Source organism: Anthonomus grandis, chromosome 9, assembly GCF_022605725.1.
Source record: "Anthonomus grandis grandis chromosome 9, icAntGran1.3, whole genome shotgun sequence".
In the NCBI taxonomy this organism is placed as follows: Eukaryota; Metazoa; Arthropoda; class Insecta; order Coleoptera; family Curculionidae; genus Anthonomus; species Anthonomus grandis.
In genome coordinates this window covers 27,475,689-27,497,582 of record NC_065554.1, presented here as the reverse complement: position 1 = coordinate 27,497,582, position 21,894 = coordinate 27,475,689, and the positions used below count along the sequence as shown (strand labels likewise).

Below are 21,894 nucleotides of genomic sequence, written 5' to 3'. Positions count from 1 at the left end.
TATCAGCATGAAAATAGTTAAATATCTATTCCTGTATATGAAGTTTTTATCTTATTTTTAGACAAAGATGTGGCTGGTACAATATTGCGATGTAATTTTTAAGACTAAATTGCCCCTTTTAGTGTTTTAGGCGTATATAGACTTTAATAGCCTATAAATATTCAAAATTACTAGTATGTCATATACCGCAATTGTAAAGAGCAAATTTCTTTAGCTGCTTATATGCTGATAAGAGTTCTGTTAATATATTTTCTGACTCCATTTTATTTTAAGCAAATCAATCGGTAATTGTTAAATAAACAAAAAAGAAGACACAATAGCCGATTATAAATCATTAATAAAATCTCGCCGCTAAACACACCAATTTATCGCATTTACAATGATAATAATACTAAATATATTATTACCAGCTGAATTATCATAATAATAAAATTCATAGCGAGTGCGCTCGAATCAATTAGTTATGGTAATGCCGATCGGCTACATGATCATTATTTTAAATTTTTACGAATAATTTTAATATGCTTTGTATGCCTGTTGGGTAGAGATTTTAAATATCGTCGTTTAATTGTGCTTAAGTAATTTCTTCCCTAATAATAAAACTCTAACTTTTATTGGCGAAACTGAATTTCTGGATTCTTGGTGATAAAAATACAAAAAATATTTTCATAGAATTCTTTTCCGAAGAAGCTAGAATTTTATCAGGCGTACCTCAAGGGTAAATCCTGGGACCATTATTGTTGATAATCTACACCTCAGATATACTTAAATCATTAAAGTACTGTAAACTGAGAGCTTTTGCCGATGATATCTTCACTTCAATCATGCATCTTCTTTAATAAACCATGACCTGAATTTACTTCACCAGCTTTCCTCTAGCCCTAATCTAAAACTTAACCCTCTTAAATCAAATGTTATGATTTTTGGACCTAATTAAGATTTTCTTAAAAATATCTTATTAAATAATGTTTCTCTTCCCAAGATGGATCGTGCAAAGTGGATACTGAGTTGAGGTTTTGCTAATATGTTAAATTGTTATTACAGAAGTCATTTTTATCGTTGGAAATTCTATTTATTAGTCTTCAGGTTCTCAGTTTTCATTTGAGGAAAATGCTTTGTGAGTCTCTGGTCCTGTCCAACTTTAACTACTGTGATTTTATTAATTTATGGTCCCTGCTTAGACATTGCAGATAAAAATCGTATTCAGAAAGTTCAAAATATTATGTACAGATTTGTTGCTCGTTCAAATGTTTATACAAGAGTGAGCCGATTTCCTGAGAGAATGACACTTCCTCGTCATTTGACTGCAATGTTTCATTTGACTGCAATTTTTTACGTACAATATGCCATTAAACTCTACAATAAGCTACCAACTGAATTGTCAACTTTAGATCAGAAGTCATTTAAATCAAAGTTTAAAAAATACCTTTTACATTTAACCTTCAACCCGTAATTTAGGCCTTTAATTATTTTTGTAATTTTTGGCAATTTTTTAAATTTTATATTATGCTATTTATTATTTATTTAAATTATATATATATTTATTGAATTTAATAGAGTTAATCTTTATATTGTAGCTTAAGTTTTTCACCGTTGAGTAGGGTTCAGTAGAGTAGCTGTCTTAGCTAGACTGCTCCCTGCTTCTCTGGTACTTAATTATAGAATGTTATTATTGTTAACTACATCTGTAAATTTTGAATAAAATACATTTATTATTATTATTATTATTATTATTATTAGAAAGAAAGAAAGAAATTCCATCTTATCTGGTCCCAACAAATACGCGTAATTTATTAAAATCTATAAAAACTCAAGAAAACTCAAATATTAAATTTAAAAATCACTAATTTCACAAATTAAACGTACCAATTAACAACAAAAAAACACGCTATAATATTAATTAAAATATTGCGTTTAATATAAAAAAAAAATAAAAAAGTAGCAAGTCAACGCATTTGCTGCATCCCTGGTGGGGATCGAACCCACGACCTTTGGATTAGAAGTCCAACGCGCTATCCTCTGCGCTACAGGGACATGCGGTTATAGTGGATTTTAACGCTAGTCATCAAAGTAAGAATTTTTATGTTCTCCCACGTATTTACGTTAAGATTTTTAACGTGATTAATCAGTTCTATTAATAAATGCGCAATTTTAAAATACGCATGTAGTTTGTTCAAATTTAGCAAAATTCAATTAAGGTCAATTTTTGCTAAATTCACGACAATTGATACTTCAAATGTGTTCAAATGTTAGATTATAAAAAAAATAAAATTGAATATTTCAATAAAACATATATACCTACTATAAAAATATATAAATTATTTAAAAAAATATTTTATGTTTCAGATATAAAAAAATACAAAATTTCAGAAAGGTATAATAAATGTTATTACATATGTATATTAAACATTATACATATATAAATATTACTTAAAATGTAGATTGTAAATTAAAAGTAAAAAACTGTCTAAAGTAGGAAAACTTCTTAAATATACATTTTTCTAATTGTATGTAAAAATAACATATATAAATAAGTTTAAAATTATAATTAAATATAAGGGAATGAAGAAAAAAAAATCGAAAATTTCATTTAACGTGATAAAAGTTTTTAAAATTTTTTATCCATTTTATTTTTGAATTTATATTTGTTTTTTCAACTTGGAGCTTTCATTTTGCTGTAGTATTTGACTATAACTTTCTAGTGCATATTTTAAATTTGATACTGATCTAATGACTACGATGTATTATAATTTAATTTTTATTTTTATATAAAAAAGACTTACATAAATATTAATCGATAATGAATATTTAAAATTATTAAAATAGTTTAATCTTTATTATAAATATTGACTTTCTTTTTAATTAATTTGGAACATTGACTTACTTGTGGATTCAACTATAATTTCCAGATATACATCTTAATAATAAATGATAAAATAGAATGTTTGGAATTAATTATTTAGAATAAAAAAAATTAAATTAAATAAGACGCTTTTTATTAAAAAAATTTCATAAATATACAAAATATCCCAAGTAACACATCATATATTATTATCGTTAAGTATATATTTGTTCAATGATTTTTTAGCAAATTTTTGGTTTTGATACATTTATCAACCGTATTTATTAAACTGTAGAATATACGTATATCATATACAAATCTATTTACACAAGGCAGAATATTTCGACATTAAAAACACTCGATTACTACCTCAATTTTTTAATAAAATTCTTCTGAAAAATCACTGTTTTTCGACCACATTATCCAACCTAGTAACGCTGTTTTTATAATAAATATTTATATATAAAACTATACTAAAATTACATAAACGGTGTTATTAAATTAAATATTGATAATCTATTTTCTGCAAAAATTTTTTTTTTCATTAACAAAAACCTTACACCCCCCACCCACCCCAAACATTTGCCTAGTAAGAGATTATTTTGAAAAATCACCGTTTTTCGTCCATAATATCCATTTTAATAGCACTGTTTTTGTATCAAATTTAAATAAACAAACTCTGTTATTATATTAGATATTAACGACGAAACCAGCTATTATTCATGCGTATTATTTTGAAAAACAATGATTTTTGAAAACAATTTTTTACTGGTAAAGTGTGAGGGGTGGGTGGGGGGGTAAGGGTAGTATTAATTATATTTTATATATTTACAATTACTTCTGGTACATGACACATAATTTTCCTGGAATTTATAGTTTGTTCCTATTCTAAATACTTTAAGAGAATATTTTTACTGTTGTCCATTTTGTCCAGTTTAAGGTCCTAGTAAAACTACACCAATGAAATTCATGTCACTCTCAATAAACTTTTCTTATTCCAGGAACTTGAAAATGTATGTCATCATGCGGTTCAGAGTCCTTATGGGGTCACACTATAAATAATACATTTTCCTATAAGTCGTGGTAGGTGGTAAAAAAACCCCTAATCACTTAGAAGCAAGCCAAGTGTCAAAATTTAATAAGGCCCAACCAAAGTACGTACATGTAACTTTTCACCGTTTTATGACAAATAAAATTCATATTTCGGGTGTTATTTTATACCCCCTATAGCTCGTGCGCTCCCTTTTTTTCCTGTATTTTCCCGTTTCTGTGTGTAATTGTGTCCTTTTCAATGGACCAGGCAGCTGCTCCGACGGGGGTAATTGCTTTAAAAATCGAGATTTTTAGCTGATCTCGCCACACAATACCCCTATTGTTGTTCGTTTATAGTTAATTCTTTTTTGAGACAGAGGCTCGCTTATTAATTTTGAAACTCACGAATGTGCGGTAATAAAAAAAATAATTTCCCAAAATAACTTTTTGACGCAAGTAGAAGTAAACGGTGTTATTTGTTCAACCAATTGTCGCCGCTATACATTTTTTTGACATCTGTCTTCTAAACGTTATAATTTTCTGTTTGTTTGTCGTATTTATTGACAAAAGCCGAAAAATACACAGTGCGTTTGTTTGGCGATCTTTTCACAAGCCCCCATAAATCTTTTTTTGGATTTAGTTTCGTGGTTTTTATTTCGTTTTATTACTGGTTCGGTTTACTGAAGGTAGGCTTGACAAATTTAGATTAACTTCAAGGCATTTTTATTAAACTCTATATGATTTTGCCATTTTGAAAGTTGACTTACTACAAACGATACAACAACTTTTCAACCTTACTTAATTAACCTTTAGGGTCTCCTGACAATTTCTAGTAACTTCACTATTAATTACATTCAGTATTTCAGGGTCAGTAGTCGTTTTAACAATTTCTATTTTATATATTATTAGGTAAGAATAGATTTGAGAATCAATACAAATACCAAAAAATTTTACTCTATATCATTAACTTGTGGTGGCAATCAATGCTAAAGATGCTCAATAAATATTACAAAATTTCTTGATGGGTGCCGAAATCAATGGCAGAATGCTCAGGCTTATATTCACGTAGTGATTCACGTATTTGAATATCAGAAATTGTTACAGAGTGATATGGGTTAATGAGGAAAATCTTAAGCACCTGTTTTTGGAAATAATTTTTTTTTGCAGTTTTTGAACATATTAAAAATTAAATAATCGGTATTTCTGAAAATGTATGAAACAATGTTATTTGAAATACAATTGCCTGAAATTTTGCTATTTAATCAAATAACGCTGTAACTTAAAGATCAATAGTTGGAAAGCTAAGTAATAAAATTAGAATTACGAAGAAATGTTATTCTTTGTCATTAGTTTGCGGTGAGATTAGTATTTGATACGCTTATTATTTATTTCAAATTTCCTTGGTAGGTGTCGAATTCAATAGCGGAATGCTTAAATTTATATTCAGCTTAAACAGTGTGTCATATGACTTAAAGATCAATGGTAGCAAAGATATGAGAAAGAGTGAGTTTGAGTAGCTAATTGGGTAATAAACGATGACGAATTTCTTTATCATTAAGTCGTTATAATAGAGATTAAATTGTTTGTCAATGGACCGAAAAAGATCTTAATGCTGTCGAAGGCTTTACGAACATCTAAATATAGTGAGCCAAATATAATGATTTAACTAGTGCTGTGGTAATATTAGCTTCATTTGAAAAGTATTAAGTAGTTGTCAAAAAGCATATTAAAAATTTATTTCTAAATAAAGCCTTTTTCAAGTTAAGCTAGTGGAACAATGGATTGAAAACATGTTGACACTGCCAAGGGCCTTACAAATATTCAAGTTTTAGTAAATTGTAAAGCAAAATGATTAAATTATATTAAAAATAAGCATGCAAAAATAAGCATTTTTAAGTTTGACTTTAGTATGGGCAACCAACACTATAGGTTGTAACTCTGTTTAGACCTTACTGTTATATATTATATAATCAATCTGGTTTCTTATAATGTGTCTATATCTCTCCAAGTATATAGTCTTCATTTATGCATTTTGTATTATGTGGTTACTGCCATCATGTTGTGACCTTGGCAAAATTCAAAGAGTCTGATTCAATTCAAATTTCTCTGTTATTAAGTATTTTCATTATAGTGCCTAACTGACTATACAAAAGATTGACTTCATCCGAGAGAGAGAGAGATAATTTCAAAAAAAATTAACGGTTTTCCAAATTTAATCAATTTACATTTTACCAAAACTGCCTTAAAACCCCATCCGTTAAAAGAAAAAAACTAGTTTAGAAAACCGCCCTACGACGATGACCTCTGGTCACCCTAACCCAGACTCCGTCACAATTTTTTCCGGTTCACCCTGTATCAGCATCCCATCTGGCGCTGATGGTCGATTCAATGGACCCAATCAGGTTTCTATGAAAAAATAGACTACTGAACTTATTTCAGTCTGATGTTTTTGTAACGGTCAAGAAAAAAAGGGGGTGACATGGTCAATGTAAGAAGAAACGTTGCTATTTTTTTAATTTTAAATAATTCCGCATAACTAATTCCCATTCCATCATCATTGACCCTAATGTTCAACAAACAAACAATTCAATTAATTACCGGGTTTTCTTTTAAAAATGTAAATCCGTATGGTTTTTTTTTACTTCAGAAATAATATTAATATAATAACAATACGTTCTGAGGCAGTGGCCACACCATCAAGATAAAGACGTTTATATCATGTCTGGTTCAATAAGAATCCGTCTCATGAATTTCCACAATGCGTAAATTTTACAAGAAGTTCGTTCGGACCTGCGTTAATGGGCATACGGTGGAACGCACGCTAAAAATCGTGAAAAAAAATATGAATATCTAATTGATTTAATGTGATTAGATGAATAAAATTTAATTAGTTTTAGAGGCAAAAGGTATGATTCACTATAATATACTCAAGGATCTACCGGTTCGGTTTGAAAGGTTGAAACTTGAAACTATATAGTCAACGCGTGACATAAGGAGAGAACATGAACAAGAACATGAACTTCTGAAAATTTGAACACAGACCAGAGAATTAAATTGCGACGCGTTATTGAAGAAAATCAAGATGTGCTTTCCTTGCACGATAATGACATGTAACATTGAATTAATAGTGAACAATGCTGTAAAAAACAAGGTTACATGTTCTCAATCCTCCAAGAAATGAGTACACAAGGAGTGATAGAACCATTCCAAAGTGCTTGGAACTTTAAAGTTCTGTTTCCCTACCAAGAATTGATATCCTGGATATATTGAATCAGGCTGATGATGGTTTTTAACGTGGGATCTGAACAGTGGAAACCGGCAGGTAAAAATGCATCCAGAAGATAAATTTGTAAAGCTCCAGTTAGCTTTGAATAGCTTATGGAAACTGTTCTACGTGTAATGACTGGAAAATCATGCTCAGTTCATCTGGATGACATCCTTATAGATATTGAAAACGCAATGGCTTGTAATTGGTTATTTTTTTAAGGGTAAAATGAGAAGTGTTTTTTTTTAAGGAGTAAAGAGGAATAAGTTTAATCAAAATTAATCACTAAAAAAAACGTAGGAAATGCAACTGTTTATTTAAAAAAGATAGAGGCTATAAGTTAAAACAGAAAATGCAACGACAATTTCAATTTTCTAGCTAAAATGTTCACTGCAAGATGCTTCAAAAGTGTAAACAATATAACGAAGTTCTAATTATAAGCTTTTAGTTGTAGCTTAGATAACAGTTTGCCGGACGTGTATACATATATTTAGTATAAGGTATTCATTATTTATTATTGGTGGTACAGTTTAAACGTTATTAATTTTAATAAGTGATAGAGAATTTAAAAATAAATAGACTCTCATAATAAATTTTTTCTCAGAAATGTTTAATAACAAAGATATAGGGTGTTAAAGTTAAGAATAATTATTGGCTTATTTATCATAACTTTTAAACTACCGGATCAATTTTGAATTAAATTTCGCATGCAGGTTACTGTTAGAGTAACTTATGATTTAAGGCACCGTTTTTAAAATATCTTAATTTAATTGTAAAGAAACGCCAATTAAAATGCTGCAAAAATTTTGAAAAAAAAAGAAAATTAGGCTTGAATCTTAAATTAAATCAAATGAAATAATGACTTTAGGTAACTATTGATCATCTTTTATATTAAAGTTTTTTACAAATCCAAGCCCGATTTCCTTTTTTCTATAAATTTTTGCGACATTTTAGCAGGTATTTCTGAACAATTAAATTAAGATATTTTAAAAACAGTGCCTTTGGCATTATTGGCTCTATCAGTAATTGAAAATTTACTACAATAACCTGCATGCGAAATTTAATTAAAATTGACCTGATACTTAAAAGTTACGATAAATAAACAAATAATTATTCTTAATTTTAACACCCTGTATCTTTGTTATTGAACATTTCTGAGAAAAATTTTATAATGAAAATCTATTTCTTTTTAAATTCTCGTAAAATCACGTTTTAAAATTAACGAGGTTTTTATAATTATACGTTTAACCTGTATATCTATGACGAGTCAAGTGAACGTCTTTTATGCATTATTATGATTCTGAAAGGAGAATGGTAAAGGAGGAGCATTTAGTGTCATATTTACAACCATTGAGAAAATAAAGTAAATGTCAAAATTCAGATTTGATATTAAAACCAGTAAATTTACTGAAAGTAACATTTAAAAAATACCGGGTGTGCATAATTCTGTAGAAGAAGTACATACCTTATGACTTAAGACTGTAAATCAATAACAATTACAAATCACAATTGTGTGGAAATTCATGAATTTCCGCAATTATGACCTCAATTTGCCAGCCATGTATATGTATAGGTCTTTATACCTGTTTTTTTTGAAAAAATGACTGTTCAAGCGAAGGTCACAATTTGTTAGACAATATTATTGCAAATTAATTATTATCGTTCCTTATAGGTAAGAAAGAAATAGGAAGAAAAGGTTTTTCAATGAAGGAAACAAGTAAATATTTAAATTTAGATTCCATTATAAAATCTGCAAGAATTACTTGACATTAGAACTAAAGCTGAATGTATAGATTCCTCTATAAAAATATGAAGATATAAAAAAAAATTAGTCATATAATTTTTATCATAAATTACCTATAAGTAAAATTTTATTATTACCAAAAATTGCCGGCACACAATGTTAATTATAAATTAAAAAAATCTCAAAATTTGAAAAAAAAAATAAGTATAAATACGCTATAAGAAAGCTAAAATATCAAAAGAAAATACTTATTTTTAAGTACAAAAGTACAAATACCTTAAAAAAATAATAAAATGCTAGTTTGGTAAACACTTTTTTTTTAAAACTTCAAGCAACGAGAAACCTCTATCATTATACTCAAAAATATATATTTTTTATAAACTATTTATTGTTATTATAATTTATCTTTTAATTTTAAATTCCATATTATTTATTATATTTTATTTCACAGATCACCCAGTATCGTTTGGAGATGTACTTTTAGCACAAACCATTTTAATATACACATTCTGACGAATATTTTATTTAGATACAGTATTTTTGTAACCATAATTTAAGGTATACTAGTCATATTTATTTATATATGACTGAAAGCATCAAATGAAAAATTTATTATAATTAGACTGAGAAATAGTACATAAAAAATTGATTACATCGATAAATTAAACTTGTGTCTTATATGTGTACCATTGATTTCTGCATTAAAAAATTTAGTTTGCCAGGGGTGCATAAGTATGTGTACATCCATTATTATATCCATTTTTTAAAAGAAAAACCGATAAACCTAATGTCACATTATGTTACCATAAAATTTAATTTGTAGTTAGTTGTTTTTATGTATCATGAAAGCAAGGAGGGTAAATAGGGTAGCAACCCCATATCTACGCCCTTGGCAAGAAAAGGCTGATGGAGGATAATAAATAAATGTAGAAATTTAGTTGTGATCTTAGGATATGTGAGCTTTATTAAACATAATATTAAGACTAATACTAAGTGTGCAGCATTTTCTTGAATTGATCCTTAGATAGTGAAGTGTTAATTTAAAGTTTAAATGTGTTATTGCAAGTAAATACGATATTTTCTCAGTTTTACAACAAAAAGAATGAAGTAACTTTTGAATTCCTCTGGAACGTTGATCCGAACACTATCGATTTTGTTAACGATTCTTTCTATTTGATTTTATTTATATCTATTTTGCGAATACTTCAAGTAAAAATTTCTTATAATCAGTTAAAATGGTTTATTTCTATATTCTAGAAGCATCATATTTTTTCCACACAGTTCACTTTATTCATCTATTTTTATTTAAATAGATGAAGAAGTTCAAACTTTATTACACTCAACTAATTGAGAATACTCTTTATTTTTTTACTTTATGACTTTTATGATGCTTCCAGGCTGTTGAAATCATTATTTCTTGGACGTCGTTAGTATAATTTTCAATAATTTTTGCTAATTTTCCAATAAGTGTCAATCAACAATTTTTTCGAAGAAGTTACAATTATTTTTTCGAGATTATAGATTTATTGCATTTTCACTTATTCTTTGCAGTTATATAATATTGTACAAGCATTTGATGCACTATTCTACTTTCTGAGACAACTATTTTATAATCGTTTTATTGGTTATTTTTGCTATTTTCATGCAGTTGTAGTTAGTTATTCAGTTCACTGATATTTTAATTCTTTCTGTCTTTTACTCATTATAAAGTTTCAACAATGATGATTTTAGATATTTTTTACTTCTTCCATTCAAGACATATAATAATAAATCCCTTGCATCGAGGGAACATTCAATCAAACCATACTCCCTTAAGCCTATAAATCTATCATTTTAATCCATCTGCATTATATGACGTACACATACATGCACATATAACCGAAAGAATCTTCAGGTCGTACAAGAACGCACGTACTACCATTGTGCCTTAGGTACCCACCCAGGAAGTACGCTCTTTTCAATTCTTTTACGGCTTTGGCGACACTGTGACACTCCTTTTGATGTGTTTTTTTTTTCTTACCTCGGTTCGAAGTGTTGGGTGACGCGGTCCTTTTCCACTTCAGGTGTGCTGGTCTTTTAAACCCCTTTTGCGCAACAATTTTATGTGGGCACCTACAAATAAAATCTAGCACACATTTTAAATGAGTGAGATTTTCTTTGCCCACGAGTGTCGCAATCGTGGGCAACACACATGCATATCGGGTATACCGAATTTCTTCTCGAAAGTTGAAAAAAAACGTGTGTGTAGCGGTTCTTTAAGAGGCATCGGCATCTGAAAGGCCCCGGGCCATCGTAGAAGAAGACACATTAGATATCAATGCGATAAAAGACCGCTTTTCGTTTTGGTTGGACCCACGTTACCAACGGTTGACACTCGCTTTTGTTGTTTGCCGACCTCTTGTATATAACATTTGGTAAAAGAAGATTTTTGTTTTAGTGAAGAGCTGATCTAAGATCGCTAAGATGTACGACTCATTATTTATGATATTGAAGAAACAAGGCAAGGCATACGCTTTGGAGCTTTTTTTTGTAAAACCCGTGATTCGTCATTTAAATTATCTGAACAATCATTTGCTTATTGTATTTTCCACTGTACTTCTTAAAAAAAAATTCAAATATATTACGCTCAAGTTGCCAATGGGGGCAATTTCTGTGATTTTTTTTTTCGTTTATTTGTAAGTATATACTTATTTCTGATGAATTGTAAAGATTTAACAAATAAACGTATTATTATTTACTTTTGGAGTCAGCTATTTAAATATTTAAATATCTAACGTATATACTATAAGTAAATAAATATATTCGTTGGACCTACGTTACCAATGGTTGATACTCGCTTTTGTTGTTTACCGACCTTTTGTATATAACATTTTGTAAAAGAAGATTTTTGTTTTAGTGAAGAGCTGATCCAAGATCGCTAAGATGTACGACTCATTATTTATTATAATTTTTTTTGTAAAACCCCTATTTCGTTATTCAAATTATCTGAGCGATCATTTTCTTAAAAAAAAAAAAAAAAAAAAAAATCACGCGCAAGTTGTCAATTTTGTTGTTGGTAAGTTGTTTTTTTCATTTATTTGTAAGTATACAGGGTGTCCCTGTTCATGTAGGAAATCTCTCGTATCCAGGTAGAACATCGAAAAATAAAATCGAACGTTCCTATAAAAAAAATTCCTACAGGCCTTCTTTACAAAGATACAGCCTCCTAAAGGACGCTGCTGGAAATTGGTTTTTCATAAATTACTTTTATACTACCCGGTAGAATTTAATACAAATTTTAGGTGATGAACACTATTAGGGACCTCTTGAAATGACATCCTTAAAATACATTTACCCTGTTTACTTTATCAGGGGCGGACTAGGTTGTACACTTTAATGCGTATATTTTTAACACCCTGTATGTTAAAGTCTCAAAAAAATTAATTTGGATAACTTGAACCCTAGGCTAAAAAAAGGTATTCTTGTTCATTATTGATAAAATGAACCGTTTTGGAGCAAAAAAATTATAAGCGAGCCAATGTTTTTTTTTTTTTAATTTTTTTTAAATGAGATAAGTAAGCCAGTTATTCAAAGACCAGAAAATTTCGATGTAAGTCATTTAATTTAGAAAAATATGCATGTTCCTAAAAAATACTTTTACAAAATAATTAAAAAAAACCTATGATTAGTGTATGTTTTTAAATTAAAAAAAACAACTTACAAAAAAATGCCAAAAACCAAATATGTAAACAAAAGTTAAACTCTTCAATACGAGCAATAAAACTGATTATTAACTGATTTAATTAAACTGATTATTAAACTGATATTTAATTTAACTGATTTAACTGACCATTACAACTGATAAGCAAAGTTAAAATGTTGTGTCTTTTAACTAAATTGTTGACTGAACTGAATTTAAGCAAAATAGTTTTAACTTCTGTTGATCATTCCTTTATTAACATAGAGAATATTAATTTAAAATTGTTAATTGCAAGGCTTGGAGAAAGTTTCAACTTGATGATGATGATGATGATGAATTGATGAGGAAAACTTATATTAGTTCTCCTTTGGATAACACATGAGTATAATAAATATCATTGTGTTAATAAGAAAAGACGATAAAGAAAGTTGGTCAGGATTTAACTGTTTTATAGGATGTAAATGATCATGTTAACATTCAGAGAATTAAGGATCTGGTACAAGTAAATCGAACAAGATAGTCGTCAGTCAGTTGGAGATAATGCTCTCAATGTTTTGGAACCACTGAATAGAAAATCTCTTCACTATAATAACTCTAAGAATACATCTGCTTGTTGTTTGTTATTTGGAAATCTAATGCTTTTGTTACGTGTTCATTTATATACAAAATTTAAAATCTCGTGAGAATTTATCTAACCATATTGTTCCATCATCTCGGGCCATTAATAAAAAAACGCACTTACCCGTTTCGTATGGCATATTTTTACATAAAATAAGTTCCCATAATATTGGTGCATCTAATTCCATCTAAATGCCCGATTTCGATTAAAAATTTATATATTCTATAACCTGTTGAGATGCAGCTATGAATGCAAGTGTTGACCCACAGACTAAACCTGTTGCTTAACCTTTAAATAGGGGATGGTTGGAAATTAGGATGCAAAAATATGCCATATTTTAGCATTTTTTATTCTTTTATTTGGGAGATAATTCAATGGGTTTTTTTTCCAATATAAATTCAGGTGTTTAATTGAAGAAACTAGGTGCATCATGGATGACCATCTGGACGAGTTTTTCGTGGGAAATATCGTAAATGCTATTCTCAGTACATCAAAATAGTGAATATTTAAATCCTTCAGTATGTGGTTGCAAGATGAATTTTATAATATTTTTTTTAGTGTATACATGAAAAAAACTGGCCCCGGTTGCCACGTCACGAATTGACGCAATAATAAACCAGGAGAAAAAACAAGGATCATTTGTCATCGGTTTAACGTTACGCGTGAACGGTGTTAATGAATCTTTTTTTTCTTCAAACCGTCACTGGATAATCGGGTAACTTCACGGTTGTCAATTACCGATTTGGCAGCTGTAAGAAGAACTGATGTTTTTATTATCAGTATGAACATTGTGATTTGTGTGTTATTTTCGAAATTTTAAATTAAACTAGTCGTAGAAAACCGTTGGTCAATTGTACATTTAAGTGATTGCGATACACTTTTTGACCAATAACTCTGATTATCGTAATATGAATAATTATTTTATAGGCTTAATATCCCTTAAAAGATCACTAATATGATTAATTGATTCAATTCCAGTTTTATTAGTTAATATTTTTAGCTTCATAATGGCTTAATTCAAATCACTATGATGATTTTCAGTTTCGTTAATATGATAGATGAAGTTATGATATAATGAAGTTCTTTTAAATTAATAAAAATTACTATACTTTCACCTCATTTTTAATTAAAAACTGATAGCGATTATCACTTTAATAATTAATTAAACAAGTTTAAGGATGCAAAGAGTCATACCATCAACATATATTTAAATAGGTAATTCTTAGTTATTAACCATTTAAAATCAATCAATTCCAGGCTGATAGGAATGTATTTATAAGTTCTAGTCCCTTTCTTATGATCAATGTTTATTTAGTGATAATATTTTTATCATCTGTGCTATGATTTTATATTTTTTAATATAACGAAGGCTAAAGTCCCTGTGATAATTTGAGTACATTATATTGATTCTGAGTGGGTAATCCCTAAGAATCACTATGATTATTCATTTTAAGATAAATAACCTGATGATGGTTTAATCAAATTCAATAAAGAATTATTTAATTCATTGCTAGAACTAATAAAGTGCTATCAAATCAATAAAAATTTGGACCACATTTTCAAACCAATCATTATAGTGATTAACTAATCAATTTTGAGCATGGCAGAGAATCGCAATATATATGATCTTAGTTGATATGACTTTAAAATAACTGTTATGATTTTTTTAATCAATTCTAGGTAGTAGTAATTCTGGATGTTAATTATTTTTAGTTCAATAAAAGCTGAACTCATATGACTATGATAATTTTCAGCAGAGCAAATTTAATCAATTCCATTCTAGTAAAGATGTGTCTGAATCATAATTTACTATTTTATTGATTCTAAGTTAATAGTCTGTAAATAAATGGTAATTTAATTTCGATGAAAAATTATTTAAATAATTTTTGTAACTAATAATTAAATCATTAAAAATTATAATACTTTGACGACGTCATTTTTAAACTCAATCAAATACTTATATTAATTATTACTATAATAATTATTTATCATGTTAATGCCTATTTCATCAATTAGTATTTTCATGTTTATTATATTAGAATATTTTATTTAATGGCCTTATTTAAATCACTATGATTACTTTTAGAACATCAACTTTAATCGTTTTAGTATTCATAGAGATTTATCTAAATCATAATCCACTCTTTTATTGATATTCCTTAGATGACTGAAATGACTGAATTTAGATGACTGAACGCATTTTAATTAAAAGATTATTTAAATTATTATTATGACTAGTAAAGTGCTTTTAAATCATTAAAATTCACGATGGCAAATAATGATTAGAATCATATATTTAAATCTTCCTTAACCGATAATTTTTTTTTTAATTAATCACTGTTTTGATTGCTCAAATCAATTCCAGGATATATGTATTTGAATTAAAATATATAAAGTTAATATAGTATATTATTGTTAGAACTTAAATGTTTTTGATAATAATCAATCACAATCTACAATGATTAAACCCGGTTATAATAATTATCCTTTTGATTCTGTGTCGATCATCCTTTAAAATAATTATTGTCACTATTGACTTAAGCGTATTACAATCTGAATAATTATTGTTTTTTATAGTTAAATAAAAAATTAATTATTTTTTCCTATTTTACCGATTCTGTCTTATGACCTATTAAAATTATTAAAATGATTCTTAGCTTATGGAACTTATTATGACTATTAAACCAATATAATAATATAATATAAACGAAAAGCCTTGACTTTTTTTGTTTTACCTGAAGAAGGTCTAATATAGGCCGAAACGTTGACAGTAAAAAAATATTTAAGCAGCTTTGATTTAACTTGAACCCACATGTAATTTTACCATTAACACTCAAAACAACTGAGCAGGCTCACTAAAATATTATGTTAAATTTATTATTGGATATCAATATCACAATATCATTTCTTAGATCATCAACTGATCTCAAAGGTCTTTTATGTAAAGAGAGTTATTACCATCTCGATTATTTGCTTATACCAGTTCCTTAATTTTCTGAATCTGATTGTTCCAGCCAATGGTTTCTTTAAAATACAGTCGGATCATGATTAACTGTCTTCAGCGTCTTTTTCTATTAAAACAATGATTAACCATTCTCAAATTATTTGTTTAAACATTCTTCAAGAAATTCCAGGTCGTGCAGATTACAATTTTGAATTGATTCATAGCCTTAATATTCCACAAACATCGAAACTATTTTCTTTAACTACGGTTTAGTCATTAATTTAGTCCAGTGAAAATTGCGCTGTCCTATTAAAGTATTAACCTCCTATACAAATTCTTCAATAATTCATATCAGCTATTCTCTAAATATAAATACCATTAACAGTAAAAACCATTTTCAATCAACCAGTATAATTTGCCTTTATATATTTGAGGACAAGCAAAGATCACAAGTACCATTTTAAGCTGATTGATGGCTACTTTTATGGGTCATTCTGTATGATTTCTTCATCAAATCGATGTTATCAGTAAATGTCGAAGATATTTTGGATCCAATGAGTAATTTCCATGTGTCGCCAATTCAATACCAGTAAGTTAAAACTATTTTCAGAGAACTCTAGATCTCGGAAAAGAATTATAGAGATATTTGGCGCAGTCAGTAGGATTTATGACTGAAGAGAGTTCAGTTTACACGAACGTACAAACGCTAAGTTCAAACCTCATACTTTGCACTCCATAGTGTCGAGACTAGTGCTGTCTTAATAAATCCAATAAAAAATGTCAAGAATACTATTGACAATCACCTAATTTTTCAATGACGAATAAAATTTCGAGGTTTTAGTCCAAAAAAGTGTCATTAACTTCAAAAGAATTGGCAAGAATTGAGGTTGGTAGTAAATTAGTAACCGGCATAAGGATTCAAATCAGTAAACCTCATTGTTTGGCTTCTGGAATCATGGATGTTAGTCTTGTGTTAGTCAAAAGTGTTAAATTTACTTATGATGGTTACCAAATGTGTCAATTTGTCATTTGTAATATGTAGTTTAAATAGATTTTCCAGTATACAAGAATGGTAATCGATAGCCTATTCCATTTGCCTTATATGGAAGCCATCAGTCTCATAAAAGATCCTTCCTTCTAATAATACATCTTTGATTAAAAACAAATCCAGAGTTTCTTTCTTATTACTTGAAATATGGAAGAAAGCCTGGAAGTTTATTCATAATTTTACTAATTATTAAAAAATAGTTCTCATTGAAGTGTTCATCACCATTTAAAGGTCGTCAGGTAAACTAAGGAAATTTATCAATTTTTCACACTATTTGGCTTGGCTAGGAGCTAAAGCTATTTTTGCAGAAATGTTATTAAGTTCTTGACTTAATTTGACTTTAACTAAGGATGAAGAAAAGATTTTAGGGGTAAAGAATAATTTAGACTAACCACGACTTTTCCAAATACTTGATCTATATTTCATATAATTTTGCTTAAATAGAAGCTACAATCCCTTATGGAAATATGGTAACTGAGGACATGGCTGAACGTACTTGATCATTTAAGTATGATTCAGGCAGCAAAAAAATAGGAAATTCAACAGAGATAAAGAAAAGTTAAAAAGATGCAGATTTATAAAAATGCTCTTGACTAGGGCAACATTTTTTTCTTCTGCTGATGTTAGAATTTGCTTTCTAATACTTAAAATCACTATTTGGACATCAACAAAATGCAGGTAAGATGCAAAATGGGTGTATAATTGAATCAAATAATCAATTCTGATAATCTTTTTTAACAAGAAAAATCGATGCACAAGCTCTTATAGTAATTACAAGTGTTCGTTTATTTCTTGGATTTTTTATAAGAAATGAACATTTCTAACTTCCATTACCCTTTCATTACCAATTAGTATAACGAAAACATTGTAGTAAGTCATAAAACTTCTTCAAAAGCTTCATTATTATCATTTTAGATGATGCACTATTAAAATAATAAAATGCAATAGAGATGAGTGATAAAACAGGAATATTCCAACTTCACTCTTAACTAGAACCTTCAACATAAATTCTATTAAAAAAATGTCATCATCATTATCATTTGACTGAGCTGATGGAGCTTTATTAAATAATATCTTTTGACTAGGAGGTACAACTTCTACTTCTTTAAAAAAATGGCTGCTAAGGATCAGATTAAAAACTCAATATCTCAAAATTTTATGCATCAAAGACACCCCGCATTAACAAGCGTAACCAACACCAATAAACACTTAATCTTTTTCATTAATTTACCAGTTGACTTAAGGTTTACTCAATGAATACGCCACCTAATTGAAACTCGAATCGTGCAACGCTTCATTAACTTTAATAAAGAAGCGTAAATCGCTTTCATACCGAACGGTTCAGAGCTAAGGTGTTTATATCACGATAACGGTCATTTCGTCTTCTATCACCCTAAGAACGAAGGAATCAACAGTTGCCAACTGTCACTCCGTGGGAAAAACTATTTGGCAATAGAATCTACCCCCGCAGCGGGGGTGTAGAGCCGGACAACGGTCCCACAGTTTGTTTTTCTTGTTCTCCTAATTTGTCTCTTGTTATCTGCGGATTAGGGTCGGTTTTTACGACTCGGTCAATAATAATACTTTTATCGGATGTTAATCTAGTTTATAGATTAATAATTATTAGCCTTGTCCGGTTCTTAAAAAAAATTATATTAATATAGGATCATTAGTCTTAATCGTCTTGTGTTACTGTTACAAATGACTAACAATTTTTCATTATTAAAATACCTTGAAAGCAGTCATATATAGTTGGTTATAAATTGTTGAAAGTGGTTTTTAGGATTGGTTTTTTGAGTGTTTATGCTACAAAAAAAAAGAGACATTTTAGTAGAGAGAAATTAGAGGGAATTTAGGATAACGTGAGTCGCTTTTTTGCTCTCTTGTGAACGACACAACGACATTTTGTTGGGCGCCAAAATGATGCAACTAACTCGGTTATTAGGCTTTCGATTTTTTAAGAAATTAGTGATTAAATTGCTGCTAGGTTGTACTCAAAGAAATATAAAGAGAGCTACACTCAAGAGGCTCAGAGCGATTAAATATCATATAATTCAGTGCTGAACCAGAGTTACGGTCTCTCGAAATCAGCTTACCATTTAACGAGGAAACATATTCAAACATAGAGGATGCTTGTCCTAAAGGCCATATATCCGATTTTATAACCTACATATGCCCAGGACAGGACCATAATCTTGCACCGGCCATCGTATAAACCATCATAGGTGGTTGTACGGCGTCAGTTACAAGAAAATGTGTCACGGACACTCTGGACAAGATTAGTGCCGCGTGTTTTGGTTTGTCTACAGGAGTGCCTAATGGTCAGTTTATCGCTGCCAGGAACTGTTATGTTACGTTTTCATATTTAAATAAGTTATGGAACGCGGGTTATGATGGAGTTTAAAGGGTTTGTATGAAAAATAGAAGAATAGATAGTTTTTACAGTACGTCTGAGTTGAGACATTGGTGGTACTTAGATAACTTTATTGTGAAAACACAAAAATTCTATGCATTTATAAAGCTCCTTAAAAAAACCCAAGAAAGCATTTTTTTACGTACATAAACTAGTTCACAATTTATAGTTGATCTTTTTACAAGGCATTTTTCGTGTGTTTTCCATAAAGGGCCTTAATTTCTTATTTGTATTAATTAAAAGATCTCATATAATTTATTATAAAATAGGATGACTTTTTTCAATTAAAATTATATATTTTTCTTTGAAAATTAATATATACATGTTGTTTTCCAGCATTTTTATGGCAGTATTATAAATCTCTTATAAATTCTCTGAAGAACACTGCAAGATGAACAATTAAAAGCATTTAAAGGGTAATTATAAGTAGTATTATTATAGTCATTTGAAAATCCACTTTTTTAAAGTATATTCTGGTAAAATTTAAATCAAGTCCAGTTTTAGTTTAGTCGCCCATATACACAATTTGAATTATACTTCAATTAATTAAGTAAAAAGGACCATAAAGTAATAGTTCAAGTTTAATTTGGAATTTTGTTTTTTTTATAGGAAAGTCTGGAAAAATTTAATTTTCTTAACAAGCAGAAAGTCAACTGGTCATTTTATATTTTGAGTAAATATTTTTTTTACGAAAACTATACAATAATTAGAATTTTAGTTAAAAATTTTCAATAAATTAAATCAAGTCCAATGTCGTTAAAGAATATTTTTATTGTTTTCTTATGACTCAAATACGAAACACCCTTTATCATTATCGGTGAAGGAGCCAGGCATGTGAATTTTTGAAGCATCATAGTCTCCATGTATTTAAAAATATTAAAATGGTTTCTTTGTTATCAGTAAATGTCAAATGGCGATTAAAATGGGACTGAAAAAATGAAGATAAAACTGTTAAGTGGTATAAACTGAATGAAGCTACAGATTTCATGGATAAGACGGATTTTATGGAAGCGAAAATCGCATTCTTTGACATTTTTAAAACTTTAAATCTACTGAATCGAAAGACGCAAAAAAAATATTATGAAAAAATTATAAGAAAAAAGGAGAAACAAGACGCACAATAAACGATAAAAAACAAAAAAGTACACTTAATAAATCGGTGACTAATACTCGCAAAGCGACGCTTTTAGCGGAACTTGATTCAAAATTTTTTAAAATAATTATATTACACATATTCAACTCATCCTTATATCAAACAGTATACAAGGATCATCGAACTTTTTTATTGCCTTTTTATAATTCAAATAAAAACGACTCTTAATTAATATTTTATATTTATCTCATATTTTAAAGTTGGTGAAGGAGCCAGGCAAGTGGTTTTTTAAAGCGTCATAGTTTCCATGTTTTGATAGATTTTAAAATAATTTTTATGTTAGTTGTAAATGTAAAATGGTGCTAAAATGAAAAAATTACATTTATGATTTTTATTGGTACTTTTAAAAATTTAGATGTATTGAACTGAAAGGCAGAACAGAAAGAAAAATAAAAAAATATTAGAAAGAATGACAAGAAAAAAGGAGAAACAAGACGCACAATAAACGATTAAAAACAACGAGGAACACTTAATAAATCGGTGACTAATCCTCGCAAAGCAACACTTTTGGTGGTATTTGATTCAAAATTCCTTAAACTCAATATTACATTTATTTTTTAACTCATCCTTAAATTAAGCAATATAATATTAACAAATTTTTTATTGCATTTCGATAAATCAAGTAAAAAAAGTCCTTAATTATTATTTTATAATAATGTCAATATTTAAAATTGGTGAAGGAGCCAGGCAAATAAATTTTAAATCATCATAGTTTCTATGTTTTAAAAAATATTAAAATGGATTTTTTGTTGCCACTATATGTGAAATATCGCTAAAATGATACTGAAAAAATTACGAAAATTGTTTAAGTGTTTTAAAGGGGAATAAGACGGATTTGATGAATGGAAAAATCGCATTCATGATTTTCTTTCGATATTTTTAAAACTTTAAATCTACTGAACTGAAAGGAAAAATAAAATAAAAGAAAAAAAATTATGAAAAATTACGAGAAAAAAGGAGAAACAAGACGCACAATAAACGATAAAAAACAAAGAGGAATACTTAATAAATCGGTGACCAATACACGCAAAATGACGCTATTTGATTTGAAATTCATTAGAATAAATATTAAACTTCAACTCATCCTTATAGGAGGCAATATATTATATTTCCATATCCCATTAATTTTTAAGCGATCTCAGTTTACTATGTGAA

At 28.6% G+C, this 21,894-nt stretch overlaps 1 non-coding gene across 1 annotated transcript; it reads right to left on the bottom strand.

The window, feature by feature from the left end:
- Window positions 1–1,961: 1,961 nt before the first annotated feature.
- On the bottom strand, window positions 1,962–2,034 carry Trnar-ucu (transfer RNA arginine (anticodon UCU)). Its single transcript has one exon. It is a non-coding gene; the product is annotated as a tRNA-Arg (tRNA).
- Window positions 2,035–21,894: the final 19,860 nt, after the last annotated feature.